Source organism: Anticarsia gemmatalis, chromosome 12 (genome assembly GCF_050436995.1).
Source record: "Anticarsia gemmatalis isolate Benzon Research Colony breed Stoneville strain chromosome 12, ilAntGemm2 primary, whole genome shotgun sequence".
Classification (NCBI taxonomy): Eukaryota; Metazoa; Arthropoda; class Insecta; order Lepidoptera; family Erebidae; genus Anticarsia; species Anticarsia gemmatalis.
The window spans coordinates 5,350,335-5,369,152 of NC_134756.1; the positions used below are offsets into that span (position 1 = coordinate 5,350,335).

An 18,818-nucleotide genomic window follows, 5' to 3' on the forward strand; every position below is an offset into this window, starting at 1 on the left:
TACACTGTTGCCTGGCACATTAATATTTTATAAGGAGCCTCCCCTTAGACCGCGTCCAACTTCGTTACATAATTACAACGTATACAAGCTTTATTGAGACAAACTGGTCAGCCGGTGATTGTTCTAGGTGGGCATTTGTTAGTAGTTTCAATGTAGGGAGACGTCCCTTAGTTTTAGTTAAGCTGTTCTTTTTAAAGCTAGTTAGTCGCAAGCCGTTGTTTAGACAACGCTTTGACTTAAGAATAATTAATTTGTCAGTAAGGTTTATTCTCAACATTGGTCTCATTACATTGAAAGTACTTATGTTAATATGCAGGTAAACCGAATTACTTTAATCAACTGCTAAGACTAGTAAAAATCTTCCAGCGTTGTAACGTACATCCGTGTTATGAGTATTTATAAGTGTTGATAATACACAAACATAAAACGCAGACAACAATAGCTGATGTTTATTAAGCACGTCACGTTTTTAAAGCTTACTTAAAGAAAATACATAAAATTGATTTAGAGCCTATAAGCAGTAAAAATCTTCTATTTGTATGGCCAGTAATTTCCTACCTAGCGATCGATAGTTTGGAATTTTCCAGTAGACAAATTGTGTCTACAAAACCAATAACTGCATTTAAATAAAAAGAAAATAGAAATTGACTTGTTATTTCTTTAAGCCCTCGTCGAGGGTGAAACTCTATTTAAATTCAATATTTCTTCACACGTGCTCCCCTATTGTACTTCGCTGTGCGAAATATTTTGATTGACAATAAACACTACACAAGAAACGTGAATAAACATTGGGCAAATATTTCTTTAAGAATATGAATAAACGTCGCGAATATTTTCCTATAAGGGGAAACATTAAAGCCTTTTGTAAAGGATAGAAGTTTTTTAATCGCCCTGAAAAAAGGGCTGCATAGTCACGACGGCGGGGCGTCGCTTCAAAAGCATAAATATAACTTTTGCAACATTATGTTGTGTTCCACAATTCATCTCCCGCCTTCGCAGGTGTCAAGAGGAAAAGTGAAAAGTTCCTATTGTTGGAACTCTCATTGTTAAAATATTTTCACACTCGGTGAGTACGCTTACCGAACTCAAGTCACCCCTTTCAGAATAAAGCGATTTTTCTTTTCGATTGAAATTTAGTCGCGGTAATGAAAAGGTAAAGGGCCAATAAGTAGCTCGATCAAATTGCATTATCGCCGAGAAGCGCCCCCTGGTGGAGGGTAGTCGCAATAAATTGAATTACGAGTCCCGCAATCTCTACGTCTATAAAAATAGCCTTTGAGCCATTTCTTGGACGTCACATTCGCTCGAGAAGTAATCAAAGAGCTTTTCTTTTGTGGTGGCCTTTTTGGAATTTCATTTATTTAATCTAAGACAATCGTTAAATTTTATTTTGTTAAAACGCTAAATAACTAACGTGAAAAGTTCGACAAAAAAATGTAAGTAAGTAACACACACTTTAGATACCTGACAAAAAAGGATGCTTGAAGCAAAAATCCTAAAACAAAAGAAATAAGATTCAGTCGTAACTCCATACTGCAATTATTTACCTGTAACAAAAAAAAAAGTGATATCATTCATTCACATTTCTATCTCATTCAATATTTTAGTCAGTTCTCCTATTAACGATGCATCTAACCAATTGCTGGTATGAAAACTTTTTGTGGAAAGTTGAACTGAATAGCGAAAGTATTTTAGAATCCCTCCCTTAATTTGCCTAAACGATCGCGTAATTATAGCTCGTGTAGCAGACATGCATCACCACTCAGTGGAATCTTTAATTAATACAGATTTAATCAGGTGCTATATTAAATATTCGTGTATTAGGAGGTTCCGTCTGCGGCGAGGGGTGTGACCGCACGAGAGCGCGCCGCGCAATCACGGCCCATTGTTACCTACCTACGTAGGGGATGCTACTCGTTATTCGAAAAGTATTTGCGATGAAAATATTGACGGTATCGTATATTAAACCTTGGTTTCATTTGCATGATAGTATTGAGATTTTTTATTTACTAAAGGTAAATATAAAGTCGCGAGAAATTAAGCAGGATTACGTGTTTTATACTTAGCTCTTCAGTAAACTAAAATTGCGAGCGTCTCTGCCCTTTAATAGTTTGTGCTTTCTTTATCAAATTATAATAAGTACCGATTTAAATCCATGCATCTTTTGGGACCTATTTTATGTTAACGATAACCCGAGACTTGACAAATTCCAAATCAATTCAACAAACATCACTAAACAAATATAAATACATTCTGCGAAAAAATACTACAATTCTTAATCGTCAATACAGCGTGTGCCTATCTGGTAATGTGTGAAACGTCCACATTGAACAATCAGTGCACAATCACTCGATGATTGAACACGATGTGTCAGCTCGACCATTCGCTGCGGACCATTGCAATACTTTATTAAACGCTATAAAGCTCTATTGAGGCAACTGTGTTTATGGATGGAATGGAGTGACAGCCTAGATTGGTTACGTAATTAAAGTCGTTAAATCTGTTACAATGTTTTGAAGATGTCGAACGTATTACAAGTTATAGAGAAATTGTCTAACGAAGCGTAGCATTTAATAAAAGTCAGGACGTAATATGTAGTTACTAAGTTTCTTTTATTGTCTCCAGCTGTTTTGCGGTCAGAGTTGTTCAAGCCGCCTTCTGCTCTAACTTCGTTTAACTACTGCTTTTTAATTAAAAAGCCGGCTACAAAAATAACTCCTTATATTTAAGTGGTAAAGAACTCAAGGCCTAACCCCTCCCCCTCGTTCGGGAGGAGACCCTTGCCCTGCAGTGGGACAGATATGGGTTATTAAAAAAAAAAAAAAAAAAAAAAAATTTAAGTGGTAAAGAACAGTACCATCATTCTTTCTGACCCAAAAATTAATTCACGAATAAAAGTCGTTTTCGTGCTAGCTTTTTAGAATAAACTTCGTTATATTCTCAAACGAAACAGCTGAACGCCAATTGTTTTATTCATAACACAACAAAAAGCGAACAACAGTCGACAAAACACGGGCAATGCGACTGCGACAAAAAGTCGAATGTCGTAAACCGTTTTATTAAAAGTGTCGTCGGGTATCTCGTTCAATAACATAACTGTTATAACTGCGTTTTTGCAGATGCGTTTTAGAATACCGATAGTTTGATGTGGTTTATAGGCACTTTATCTTATGTATAACATTCGCTGTATTGCGTACGGCAAGCCACATATTTCTATACACTTTGGAAATTGCATTCCTTATTTGTCGTCTACATTACTCAACAAAGAAACCAATCGAGTATTTTCTACCTTAAAATCCAAAAAGTTTGGTACTAATAAACAGTAAGTAAACGTTAAAGATAAGCTTTTGTCGTATAGTTAAAGGTAAACTTTTTCGAAAAAGACTTAAAATCTGTGATTAATGTGTAACACTGCACCGCAAGGAGTCACTAAAGAGAACAGTAAACTAGCGAATTCAGTGCAGACAACAAATTAAGTGGTTTCCGTTAGTTTAAGCTGAAACTCACGCTGCGTTAAAATAAGCTTTAAAGTTTATTATTATTATTCCTGGTTTAGAGTAAGGATTCATAAAAAACTATAAAATTTCAGATTTTACTTATCTTACCCCCTGTTTACCTTTTCTTTGAAATATTTAATTATTCAGATATATATATCTTAAAAACAATAATAATTTAATAAGCAACTAAAGAATTATAACATAATTGAGCATTAACAATAGTTAAAAAAACATCGATTTTCGAAATGATTTGAAATTTGAAAACAAATGTATTTTTTAACGTTTCGTAAAGAACTCGGTACTTAAATAATTTATAGTAGTCTGTCCCATTTGGTTTATAATCTTCCCTTTGAACAGTATATTTAGAACGAAGTTGCACAACATTCTAAAAATACACTGCCAAGAAATAAGTCAAACAAAACGCAAGCTTACAAACATATAAATAGTCTGCAAAAAAATATTCATTACGTGCAAATGGAGCTCACCCATTGCTATGCGTCATTACAAATCTCCCTTATATCTATGTTCACGGTACATTGAATCGCGGTTGCTGTCTAATTAAATCCCCTCCGGTTACCGAAGCGTTGTCGGCAATTTTTATGCGAAAGAATATCATAAAGGCTCGCACGCAGTGTTGGTTAATTTTCTGATCGATTGAATTGGTTTATTTGTTTCCGATATGAATGTTTCGGACAGTCTTTGAGTCGAATAAACAAACTGGATAATCAGTGAATTTGATGTAATGTGGCATAACTTCGTGCTATTGGTGTGATTGAGTCTGGCTTACAAAAACTGGCGTTAATTTTTGTGAAAGTAATTGTGATATTCTGGTGTTTGAAGAAAATTTGTCCAATTTATCTTTTGGAATACGACTACTGTACCGCGATTCTGTACATTCGATACTAACGTCACGCTGTCGAATACCATACATTGCTATCGAGCTACTCGTTAGGAAACCGGCAGCAATCCGGCAGAGAATCGCGACCTATCGAGTATCGAAAACTTGACATTTAAAGTGAGAAAAAGTTTCGTTCTGAAAATTTGTTCTTTAAATAAAATTTTATTGGTAATAATTGTGTATAAACTAATTTTAAATACATTCTATAGCGGATAAAAAATAATCACGAAATGTATTATTCTCATAAATAATAATTATAGTCTACTTTAAACGGTATTAGTAAAAATAAATCAATAATATAAAAATATCATAATTAATGTTGTTCAACGAAACATTTTCACCACAAAAAAAGAATCAGCGTCTTTTTTTTCTACGTTGAAGCAGGCAAAGGAGACAATGCCTTTTCAGTCTCGTTGGCTTCGTCTTCCTAAAATTATCTAATATAGAATATTAAATAATTTATTAAAATTAAAAATGGAAAGAATAATTTATTTCGAAATTCGGATTTCGAATTGCCCCTAAGTGCGCTCCAGCAAATAAAATAATTTATTAAATTTGATTTTATTTTAATGTTTGGTGAAAAATGGCGCCATTGAAGAACATAGTCGTTGCAAAAATCCGCTAGGGGCGCTGATCAATTTTTCATACAAAATTTTTCGATAGCGAGTCGATAGTCGATACTCGATAGTTGTACAGAATCGCGGTACTGGTGTTAAGTCGATTTGACTATTATGTAAATCTGCAATTGAAAACAGAACTAAACGTATTAGTGTAAGGATAGAAGTTGAAATTATTACTTATAATTAAGCTTCTCTAATAATTCCACGACCTAAAATATTTTTTAACTCTGTTTATTTTGATTTCAATTCAGAATGATTATAATAAAATGTAAACAGCTCTCGAAACTCCAATTAGCAACTAGGCTTTTTAATCAAAGTATGGCCGAGTCTTTAGTGAAGAAAATATTTTTTTAAGACAATAAAAGAGAAGCCAGCCAGTGGGAGTGCGCAGATGCGTCTGAATGGCTGCTGAATAATTACCGCGACGCCTCGGGCGCGTGCTAAGACCGAGACCATAATACCAGATGGATGAAGGCAGGATAGGGGAAAAAATGTATTCCTATATTTCCAAATGAAAGTTAAATATTATATTTTACTTAAAAATTTTAGATTACTGTTTGACTTTTGGTAGTACGAGTAGAATACTTTTTGTGAACATTTTCTTTCACAGAAAAGTTTTCTCATTACTGCATATCATAAGTATATTTGTTGTTTAATGTTTACCGGGATTTCAATATAAACATTTAAAGTAATTATATGCTCATGTGAGAGAAAAGAACCTTGAAATGCGAATGTAAATCTTCATGCATGCAGATAATATTTTTATCACTATCCATATTCTCACGAGGCCGGATGTGACTAACTTTATACTATCTCTTGAAGTTGATATATCTTAGTAAGATTCTACTCCGAAATTATTTTTAGAAGTGCTAAAATGTCTGAACTTACTGTGTAGCCGGCTTTAGATACTCTAAACAAAGTACGCATGAAAGCTTTTATAACTGGGACAGTATTCCAGTTTCTTTTTCATTAAAACTATAAATCAAGCCCGGCTTCAGATTTATGCACGCTATAATAAATAGAGCAATATATTTAAAGCAACTTTTTAGGTTTATTCGCGAGTTTATTTGCTGTTGTGGAGCTTTAAAGTCTGTTATTTTGGCCATTGTCGTGCTAAATGATAAAATTAAAAGCATTTAGGTAAACATTATTGTGGGTGTATTATTTTAAAATAGTATGAAAGAAGTTTTTAAACTCACTTTTGGCTGCTAGATTTGGGTGAAATATAATAAGCTAAACCATTGTTATTAAATTACTTTGCGCGTTTTCAAACTACAAATACTGAGATTCTTCTAATAAACAAGAAAACGTAAACTGGATCCCTGCACCGCTTAGACTAAAAAGTAACAAGATACTTAGCAAAAAAGAAACGTATCCCCAAAACTTCGGGAACAGATGAACTGAACTACATTCATCAACCCACCATTACTTTCCCTTTTGATACCATTTCTATCTAAAAGGGGTGTTTCAAACTTTGTATCCAAGTCGGAATAAGTTACAGAGTCTCATGTCAAACAAGGATATGCACTTACAAGGCCCCGGGGACGAGTCGCTCGACTAGAACTAATCTAATGCCGAAACTAACTTGCTAGTAAGGAATCTAATATAGACTTTGGAATTGTTCCGCTGCGGTTAAGTGATATTTAGAGACAGTAGGCAGTTTAGTGAATTTCAAATGAAGTTAGGCTGTGTGAGTCTAGCCGGCTGTGTAATTGTTGGATTTAGTTCGCTGTATTACTGTTTGCGATTTGGTTAATGAGAAATTCGTATAATATTGTACGTACGTAAGGTATTATAGGTGAACATAAACTGTACATATATGTTTTTTTTAGATTCTTAACTCAAATATATTTTGTTTGGAAATTTAGACACATTTTTCTTTTTAATTTCATATTCAAAACACATTTTTTTATCGAATAACATTTTAAGCTAGAATGAGACAGGTACTGTACATAAATTACAGTTATTTCTTTGAAACCGATATCAATAACTGTTTAAACATACGATCTCAACATAGTATCTGAAGTACATGAAAACTGAACGTGTTTCATGTTCAACATAAACATAAACCCGAAACGTTAAACCCATTACCTGTTGGAGTTAAAACTGGAGAGCACGGGCTGCTAAATATGTAATGCACCATACTAACGTGTGTAAGTGGTCTTAGAACGATATTCACATATCTTAGTCTATACGATCCCGGTGCATCTGAAGTCTGCAATACATACATTATATGATTTTTTAATACCTTTTTATGTATTAAGCACTTTCGGCCAGTTTCTTCATGCATATCTTAAAGTAACAGCTAAAGGTTAGCTTCTGACGTTCCTATTTGACTTTTATTGAGATTGATGGAAGAAAAAGATTTGGCTGTCATTTTTACATTACCCGTATGATGTTCTGTTACTTTTGATAAATTTAACTGGTTAAAGTTTAAGGTCACTGTGAAGTTATAAAATAATGAATTCTGCCACAATATAACCTATTATACAGGACCGCATTATTTGTATCAGATAAATTAATCAACTGTGCATTTCATCGGAAATATTAATTCAGCGTCCATGTTTTCAAACAACTCATTTATTAGGATATCTCCACCTTAATAATATACATTATACGGCCAAGCATAACCCGTAACCTACAAACCCGAAGCCGCTTTCTAACATCTCTCTCCGAACCCTGTAAGACAAATCATCATTCTACCCAAGCCGTCGTCCTCCATACTTAATAACTCTGAAACATGGTGTAGCCGATGCCCAAACAAATTTTCCACTTCAATTTAGAGAGTGCCGTACACTTAGATATTTTATGCTAATGTGCCATCCGCAGTATGAAATAATAATAACCGACTCCCGGGATGTTGTGAGCTTCCACCTTTAAGCCAAGCCGCATTGGGTGCGTCTTCAGCTAGGTAAGAGTTTGTAACAAATTCTTTGCGAAAATTTTATTTGCTAGATACGCATTGTTTAACATTTTTCAGCTGCGGTATATAAGTTCTTAGTATAGACGAGGCATTAAATGAGATTGTGTGAATTGTGTTCAATTAGATAGAAATTATATAGTGTGTACATGCCCGAAAATCGTTGCACTTATAAATTTCAAAAATCATACTAAACGAAAATAAAATTGTATTTGTGTTATAATCACAAAATAGTGAAACTTCTCTTTAAGTAACCTTAATCGTTTTACTTTTGCCATGCTAGCAAACGCAAAAAATCAGTTGCAAACAGTTTGCCTAATAGAATTCTATCCAAATGTTTCACGTAGCAAGATGAGTTTTGTACTTATCCGCTTTAAACATACATTTAATGGAGTTTTTCGTCGAAAGTGTTTGAGCGGGCAAATACGAGCTTTAATGGCAGTTGTAAATTTTGTTACGTTATAAAGTATATCTTTGTTGGTGAAGTTCACTGCTCAGTGGCTTATTCACTTTGTAATGTACACAGTTTATTGTGAAGTTCATTATTATCAGTTTAAGGATGAGTAGCGCAGTGGTTATGATGTACGCCATGTCGCAACGACTGTGCAAGTTGGGTTCGGTTACAGGTTTTGAATCTCGCACGGTCTATACTTAACATTACATGAGACGGGAGAAATATTGAATAAAAAAAATCACCTAATCCTATATTGCATATTTTTTACACAGTCATGGTTATTGCATGGGTTGTGTCCTGTCAAAAAATTTGACTAACAAAAAAACCTCTATAGACATATTCAAAATATTTATCTGGCCAAAATATGTGAAAAATAACCGTTATTTGCTGCACAGTTTAGATAAAACTGATTAAAAATAGTTCTAGTGGTATAAAAAATGCCAATATCCACCGCCCTAAAAAACAAAAGCCTTGTACTGTGTATGGCAGTAACATACTGCAATAAATATATTTTAAACTAAGCTATCATATAGTAGCAGAGAACATTTACGAAAAATAATACCTAGTTATAAACTGTGTAAAACCCTGTTTCCCAATTAAATACGTCTATAGCGTACAACTCTGAATAAATAATAACCAACTTCATCGATAATTCCTGTACAATTAATATCAGAGCTATTCGCATTAATTAGTTAGGCTCGTAGTCGATCAATTAATAATATACGCCTACATCGACCACCGATTAATACATGTTGTTCAATAATTTAATAGATTGCGGTACAAATTATTGAGTCGAGATGCTGAGAAAACATGTTATAAACTACGTTTTAGTATTTGATAACTCTCTGAAATATTGCATACATGCATAATTACCCCTATAATACGCGAACGTGTAAGCATAGGTGTATAAAAATACAGACACGTTTCGCCATTTATAATGTTACCAGGCATGTTATTAAACTTCAGAATACTATTGAGACATATTTGTAATCATATAAGAAAACACCTATAGTATTTTGCCTAAATCCGGAAGTCCGGAACCAAACCCGAGACCTATACACGGCACTTGCATAAACTACCGACCGCGCCACGTCGCAGATATTGCCGAAATAAAATATTAAGTAAAGGCTTACATACAAGCAAGGAAAGATAGTCAATGTAGCTACAACATTGCTCGGTCTAATCCTCTAGAGAAATACATGGAATACAGACTGTAATTTCCTAGTGTTATTGTTCATCCATTCTTGATTTACTCATACAATGCTATACAATGGCTGTTTTCACTTACTACTTTTTATTGGAAAAAGCATTATTTATAATGATTTTTTACAAGAGTTCCGTTGATTGGGTTTAGATGCCGATATATTTAGATACTTTTTAAGAAAGAAATGTCAAAAAAGGCTACGTATTCCCAAAATTAATCGTAATTTCTGCGTAGCAGTTTCAAAGCTGAAATTGTTGAAGCAAAGTTTATTTGTAACACACATGAATCAAAGTTTCTCTCTAATACAATTTACATCACATTAACACAGACAGTTTATCTCCCCAGTCCATTAAATACAATGTAACCAAATAAAGTTATTTAGAGCCTAACTAGCGAGTGAAACCCTTTTATGCCTTCCAGGCTAACGAGGTTTTTACATTAGCTAGCCTGGCCTAAAGGTATTGCGGTTAGAGGACTCACATCTCTGATGAATAAAAGTGTAATGGGTTTTCACGTACGTTAAGAAACCTTTTTCCGTGGAAATGATTTATTATGCTTTTTGACTATAAGGTGTTGTTTTATGATTAAGGGAAATATAAATGGTACTGGGTTATAGAAAACAAAATGAAGCATTATCTGCTCAATGTCAAAACAGAAAATACCAAATATCTATTCTTTTTTTTTTGTTAATCTCCCGCCCTTAGAATTGTTCTTGTGTCACGGGGACTTAACATACGTACAAACACACACACAGCATACAACCAGACCCGAAACAACTATTTGTGCTGAATTGAACCCATGTCCTCTCGACGCTTTGGTAGTGACGTGATGACCACCTTAACCACTGCGCAACGAAGGCCGTCAATTCTAGCTGTTCTTTAAAAATAAACATATTTGAAAAGCCTTCAATATGATAATGTTACTACACGTTACTGGGTCGTTAAATAAAGCAAACCTGACTTTTCCTCAAAATAAAGGTCGGCACTCCATCTAAATCGCCACAATTGTCACCTAAGTATGTCCTCATGATCGTTATGAAGACAAATACCGTTGTAACGTAGATGAATGGTAACCCTAGCCGGCTCGTTAATTGTGTTTAGAGGGTGATGCATGTGTCGTGTCTCTGACCGCAGGCAAGGCGCTCTGCAGGAATTAATCTCTGTTAGATCATATTAAATTAATCGTAAAACCTTGCTGGGGATGATGGGTAAGCTGGGGACGACCCATCATACATTCAGGCGACGACGTGTTTTTTGAAGGCTATTAAAGTCTTTAAATATTGTGCGGACACTTCAATTTTTACTGCTATTTTAACAATGACATTTCATTGTTCTGGGGGCTTTCAATAAAACAAATCGACACAAACATATAACTTCTCGGCACTTTGGAGCACTTATTTCACCAATTTAGCATTGCTTTATAAGTCTGGTTGAACCAACAAAATAATATAATACAGGGTTTATGTGGGGATAGACAGAATAATAACCGAGGACCCACTAACTATACTAAAGCTTAGTATAATAGGTATCAAACTACCCGATAATATCCTTAATGTGTAATATTCATCACGACAGAATCGATTAAATTTCGCCCGCGGTGTCAATACCGTAGACAGGCTAGCGGCCGAAATCCTTCTGCGCTTGTCATGTTTCGTACGTCCTACGGCGATAATTTATACTACCCATTATAAATTGTTGAACTGAAACTGTCGGACATCGCTGAAAGTACTGGAAGTTGAAAGTTTGGCAAAGTGCTGAAACCGGAACTTTTAAATGAAACTTACAAAAGATTTCCGTGTAATATTTTTGAAAGTCGCGAATCTTAGCAATGTGTAAGATTTAACAGATATAACTTATAGGTACCAACATTTATAAACCAATTTTATAAATATATGTTAAATCTTGTTACCCGTGGAAATAATAAAAACTTGGAAAATTTGGAAAAACATAGTAAATATGTAGGTATAATGCAAACTTTTTTACATATTTACGTTGTATAATTTTAATTACACATTTTCGGAAGTCTATATTTACAAAATATGAATGATCTTTTCAATATAAAAGATTTTTTTTATTACACGCTTAAAATTTCTACAACAAAGTCTAATAAAGTAAGACTAATAAATTCGTTTTCTTCGCACATCGTATTTCAGTTCTATTGTTATCAACAGATTTTTTCACTCAATTCTCCCTTGTAAGAACAGCTTAATGTGAAAGTAATTATTCAAACACATCTGTTCGTTCTCTATGGAGGGAAATGTTTTTGCCAACATTCTTATACAGTCATATGTCTTGCGCGATGAAGGCAAGGATTACTCAAGGATTTACTCTGAAGATAAAAATATTCTTAACGTTTATTCTTGGTGTGTTGTTTTACCGTACATAAGTTATTACCATTGGTTTCTGCTACTTTTACTTAAATTAAGTTGTGTAGTTTTTTAATTTTTTCATGTAACAAAGTACTTATGGATTTTACATATCATTTTCACGGCGAGAGACAATGGGTGTTTCTCTAAAGTAACTACTGCACTATGTTGTATTAACTAAGAAACTATGTATACCAAAGCTATATTAGTCATAATTCCACGATGAATACCATTATCCGTGATTGGCAATATTCCTAACCAATAATTTTCTCCAGCACAACCATTAGGTAGGTACTTACCAAAAACTCAAACGCGCAAAAAAATCTTAATCGACTTTTCACTACTGCTGTTTGCGATTGCGAGTTCTTCAATCCTTAGTAGGGGTTAAGATGAAGTGGAGATTACTATGGGAAAACATCTCATAATTTATTGTATACGGCGAGTAAACAGCGTAACTGGAACGTGTAAACATTGTCGCTTGTTTTAATGCCAAGGGTTTATGCCTATGGAAGGATAAGATCAAGAAATCTTTCTTTATTCGCTAGAAAAAATACTATTTTGTTACAAAATATGCAAGTATTTATTTAACACTCAATCATTGCTATTTTATGCTGCTTATTATGGGACTCGAAAACGAATACTAAAAAGAAGCACCTGTTAAATAAATATTTTCTAACCATAAACAAACGCATGAAATATGAAAGATGATTTGAAGGTATCACGTAAAGTATAAATAACAGCATATGTTGACCACTTCACTTTCCTCAATTTATTCCTTCAACATGGCTTCACGTAATACAAAACAACTTTAGTAAAAACATGCGTGACAATATTCTTTAATCACAACAAAACAGTTTCCGTCACTTATATCCTACGTTTTAATTTTACTTTTACTGAAAAGAAAACGTATATTACATTCTTTTCCTACATTCAACTCAAAGAAAAGCGTAATTGTGTTGAACAAAACCGTCTTTATCTACTGAAGCATTCCAAAACCTCAGCCTGTAGACGAACTAATAATCTTGTACAAACTTATTACAACAGCAACTAAATCTATACACCCTAAATCCGTTGTTTTAAGGTCCATATTTGTGTGTACTTTTGTTTTGCAACTGCAATATAGTGTTGGTTTTGAAGAATTGGCTTCAGTCAACAGCGGGGAGACGCTAGACGAATATTATTGTTATAGTTATTGTTTCTTTGGCGCTTGTAATAGCTGCCAGCACTTACTCGGCTACGAGGCTAAATAAATATTTATATAGGGTGGTAAATGTTTGCCGCTGCGTTGCCATTAATATTAGAAATGTGAATCAAGGTCGGATAAACGAAATTGGAGTAAAGAGGTTTCATTTATTTGCTTAGACTGATATATCACATGACGGTTGATATGAAACAGTCTATGGTTTACACTTAGTTACAAAGATATGTTAACTTTCCTTCATTAGTAAGGAAACTTCGAATACTTTGGGACTATTAAGACAACCTAGACGAAAATAGCACAGATATTCTTTTAATAGAATCATCGATCACACAAATATAACTTATTTTGTGCACAGAAAACTTGTAAAAAAATGTATTTTGTCCAGTGTACTTAGCTTTAAAATAAATATTATTTATGTTTAATCAAATATATAAATAACAGTTGATGAGCTCATTGCAGAAGCCATTTGCAACACATTTTTGCCGTAGATTTTGATGGTGCCATTACGTAGGGTAAACGGCCCAGTGGTTGTCCATCCGAGGGCTGTCGTTCGATTTAATTTACCGCACCCGGCGTTTCGCCACGGTTAATTTGGAAATAATTATTGCTCTCCCCTAAACGCAATGCAAGAGATTGTATAACGCGCTATATCGAATACTGACCAAATGAATTTCACGAGAAGAGATTCTGATAAAACTGTTCTAAAAGATGCAAAGGTTTTTTGTGAATTGTAAAATGATATAAAATGTCAATAACTTCTACTATTTTATGTCATACGCATCAATTGCAGTGAAATCACTATAGTTCTTTATAATTCTTGTTTTTATGGACATTTTCTATCGATATGTCTTTTTATACAATAATTACCTAATTTACTCGAGAAAACACATTTGAGAAAGTTTAAGTTTCTTAATCATCAAGAGAGCATTTCTTTCAGCATAAAAAAACAAATAAATAAGGATTTCTTCACCACTACTTCACCAAGTAATAAATGTCATTCATCAAACATTTTATTCGATTTCTTCAATTGTTGTTGATTAAAATTACGAGATTTCAATGTACATACTTAAAGTGCACATGATTTTAAAGTACGTCCGTTATGTTTACAATTTATTAACACGTGATTTTGGTTATATGTATTGTCTTTCATATAATTTCATGAATACATGATAATAATATATCTGCAGTAATAAAATTCCTAACTGGTACAGGTATTGTTTAACACCATTGACACTTGGATATAATGTGAATGTAATCAGACATTTGAATAATTTTATAGGCAAAGTTTAAAAATCTATACATATAAAAATGAAACCCGTTTTCCTTGGTCACGGCATCACGCGTGAATGGCTGGACCGATTTTACTAATTATTTCTGTGTTGTATTTGTTATTGTTATAAGAAGGTTATTACGGAAAAAAATATGAAGAAAACTTCTCTGAAATATTGAAAAATTTATATTATTGAAACATTTAATTTTGCACATTTTAGGCGATATGAAGTTCGCCGGGCCAGCTAGTCTGATATATAACAAGACTAGGAAAATTTTATCCCAGTATCCTTTTATTTCCTCCTCTACTAAATAACAGCATTAAAATGATACCTTATCGTTTTAATATCTATAACAAAACAAAAATATTTTATCTTTACAAAAAAAACATCACACCATAAAACCCTACAGGGTGTTTACATATAAATTGCAATGAACAATACGTTGTTCCATTGACGACAGTTACGTGCTCGCTGTAAACAGAAACGGTAACTATTGATTCACCGCGTAGTTCCGTACAAACGATAGCGGTGCCTACGTACGAGTTACTACTTGCATCTGATAGGGCTGTCCTGGCCAACAAGATAAAGTGGAAAACCAGAAAAAAAACGTTAGTTTTATGAGTATATTGAAGGACGAACAAGGACGGTAAATATGAGGTCTGAGTCTAAGATTGCATGTACTATATTACGTTGTTGTTACGATTGGTTCTTAGCAGTGAAGAAACGTGGAGGCCGTGTGCACTATTATCAGTAGTTATGAACTGATGGTCGTAGATTTTATTATTTACGTTTTGAGGCCTACGAACTTCAGTATTGTTCTCAATTTTGAAAAATTTTATAATTGATTTCTTTTTTTTTGTAAAATATCATTTTTAATCAATTATTACTAGTAGTATATTAAATAGTAGGCGTCCCTATCACCGTGTAGTATGACTATAGCGCATTCACTGCGAGATTGACTCGGCGTGGGCATTGTTTGTAGAGTTCGCTCGCAATCACTCAAAAGTACTGCCATTTTGATGAGAGGTGGGCTTGCGGCGTCAGCACCGTCGATATCGAGCTCACACTTTGACGATAATAGAGCATTCTTTAACAAACTAATAGTCTCCAAGTCTAGACACAATGAAATAAGAGAATTCTATTAATTACAGGTTATTTACTGGTAATTGTTTTATATACGCGGCGTATTAGATTGTACATGCATTAATTATGAAAATTATTGTAACTATATATTTTAACAACATCATAAAAGTTTATTACTGAAAAGAAAATGTTACTGTTTGAATTAACTAAAACAACTTATACTTTATTTACTGACAAGAGTTGCCCTTTTCATCGGGTATTTACTCAAACGATAATTACTGCTATAGCATCGACAATCTCCACCACTATCATCAATATATACAAAGGTATAAGAAGGGGTGGTTTTAAGAACTAAAAGCGCAGTGAACAGCCGCGCAGGCGAGCTCAAACCACAAAAGCCTTCGCTACAATGTCTAGCATTACAAAGGAAAATATGAGAAACGTAGCGTTGCACTTTTCATTAATATACAATAAGATATTACCTGCAATATTATTGCTTATTATCCGGAGTAATATCCAGGGAACAGACAAAAGGAGTTGTTGTGATTAAAATGAAATAACAGAGTACTTGATGCAATGTTTTATAACAAAGGTTGAAACAATGGACATATTTTACTCGTTGATTTTAACGCCAAAGCTTTACTTTTCTTTTATGAAAAATAGTACAGATTCAAAATTTTGAAAAAATATAGCTTTATTTTAACTTAACTTTTTAACTGTCAGTTAGATAAAAATACTAACTGAAATACAAAACAGACACTATTCATTGATACAAACGATTCCCAATGCGATAAAATACTTGGATTTATTTCCCAGCACATAGCCGATTCACTTACATACAGATTTAAAACACCCAGCCTAACTTCGGAAACGTGCAGAATCTGGCAAAATCTAACGGTTTTAAGCCTTTATCTTCCCTGCATACCCCACTTTAAATCACGGCTATACAGTTCTGAAAGCGAGCCGAAATCAGACGGGCCTGTGCCTAATAGTCCATTTAGGGGTCCTAGACGATTTTACGCCGACACCAATCGGGTTCCATTGTTCTTCCAAAAGGGCGCTTTTCAACGCGAATTCGGCAGAACATTCCAGAAATTTAATTAAATGTGAATAAAAAAGGCTAGATAGCTCTATAAAGTTTATGGACTGTTTTCCACTGTTTTGCTTGTTAATTATCAAGACAACAGAAGCTAAATCTACATTTTATTTCACGGTTAGTCGTTTAAATCAGTGCTGGATTATTCATAAATCAACAATGCGTTATTAATGATCGTCTTTAACAAAGTGATATGGCAATAAATTGGTAAACGTGTTGGAAATGAAGCAATTAGGTAATAGACTTGGCGAAACATTATCCACTTAGTCGATTGCTGAAGCGCGAATCAACTCTAAATCAAATACCGCTCTCACTTTTCTATAATTTATTAGAAGCGAAAAAATCTCATTACACTAACACGTGTCGGCGCTCTTTCGTCTCGTTTTAATTTATCATTCCGACACCTAGCTTGAAAGTTTCATATCGGTGAGGCGGGGGACCTTTTTGAGATGTCTTCGGGGAAATTCTCGCTAAAGTTCCGTTTTAAATATTTTAATAAACTCGTATTAAAGCCGTAAAAAACACTTTGCGCTCCCGTTTTTTTCGCCCTGTGACACCCCACCGCAAAATTCCAGTTTTGTGGTTATACCCCTAGGTATCTACCTATGCCAACCAACCTTTGTACAGAGGGTGTTTCATTATTCATAATGCTTTGTTCGAAACTTGGGGTTTCTGGATCGGGCACGTTTTGTTGTTTTTGACGGTTCATATTTTCATAGAAGTGCCTTTTACTATACGTAGGGACCACTTTGATAGTGATGAATAATTCATACCTAATAGAAAATATTTCTAGATTAAAGTACCGTTTAGAGATTGTATTTCGGTAGGCATTGTTATATTGTTATTAAGCATTTGGTGTTCGATATCCTTTCAACATCAACTTACCCTAATTAAAATAAATCATAACGAAATATTTATAATTAATAAACTTTACTGTTTGAAAGCCGAGTTAATCCTATAAAGGGTTGATTCAATTTTAGTGAAGATGAAACGCTAACAGTACATGTGTCGTCGTCGATATAATAATACAATTTACATATACTACATACCTTGAAAACTAAACATGTCTACGGAAAATAAAAGTATACGAGGCGATATAAAAATGCAAGGTAAGGGAACTAAGCGATTCAGTTTACCTTCAGTTGACGTGTATTATACGTTTATGATAATCTTACACCGGTTGCATAATGCGATGGTGCTGGGACGACTATCGCGGATTTTTCTATGATAAATCTGCGTAGTGGGCGGATTTTATGCGTAACTCAAGAGCGTTGTGTGCATGAAATATGTGGTTTTGTTGGAAATCCTAGCTGTTAGTGCTGTAACAGGCAGACGACGTGTTTAAACTGCAGACTTTATTATTCAACGCCCTAAGGGTAGTACCTAATGTAATTTACGTCCGACTCAGTCTCCCACTTCAACCTTTTAAACAGTTTATTGACTCTCATAATCCCGTGTAAAATTTTACTCGAGTTTCGCCGTAAAAATTATGAGGCGTCTAAGTGGAATCGCCTCTGGCTTATTTGTTTGGGAAAGGTTTTAAAACCCTATTTATTAAAAAAAGGATGGTACACGTGTGGTACCATTTTATTAGAATGATACGTGGTAGGACTCCTCGGAATCCTTTATTTGGGCATATTGAATACGAAATAGATTAAAAATTTACTTAAATGAAGGGACTTTTACTACCTCACCATATTACATTTGAAATTTAAATTACCCTTGAAGGATTATTTTTGTAAACTATACCTAAAGGTATATAAATCTCTAATAACATTTCGCAACCGACAACAAAAATAAAGTGAAAACGCTTGCAATAACCGTACAGTTAACGTCAACGGTAGACTACGATGATTTGTAGTGGTTTCGATACCGTCCACATCTTTTTCACCCCGTTGATTTATTTCCAGCAGACCATTGGCTTCATCGATATAGGATAATGTAAACGCACTCGCGTAAATTATGTTGTTTTCATTGTTCATTTCCAATGCACAGAAGGGAATAAAGCTTTTGTAAAAACGTTTTTATTTAACTTATTTTAATGTTTGATTTGGATTTCATTCAAATACACCCTTCATATTTTTACTTTTTAGGGTGATGTGCGTGGGATGCCATATTACAAAAGAGTTTAGAAATAATATTGGACTTATTGTGGAAATATTTTAAAATATGTTTTTATATTTTTTGGATAAATTAAAGTTTACATAAA

The 18,818-nt window shown here is 33.9% G+C and overlaps 2 protein-coding genes across 3 annotated transcripts in view; both read right to left on the reverse strand.

Annotated features, from left to right (window-relative positions):
• The window catches only part of spri (Src homology 2 domain-containing protein sprint), a 223,868-nt gene that overhangs the window by 172,407 nt on the left and 32,643 nt on the right, over positions 1 to 18,818 (reverse strand). The window lies entirely within an intron of this gene.
• The window catches only part of LOC142977280 (uncharacterized), a 225,369-nt gene that overhangs the window by 157,346 nt on the left and 49,205 nt on the right, over positions 1 to 18,818 (reverse strand). Inside the window, exon 6 of one of the 2 annotated variants that reach the window (XM_076121081.1) lies at positions 18,332 to 18,345. The exons of the other annotated variant lie outside the window; for it this stretch is intronic. The gene's annotated coding sequence lies outside the window, so the exon portion shown is untranslated. Of the gene's footprint in view, positions 1 to 18,331; positions 18,346 to 18,818 lie in introns of those variants that run through there. 2 annotated transcript variants of the gene reach the window in all.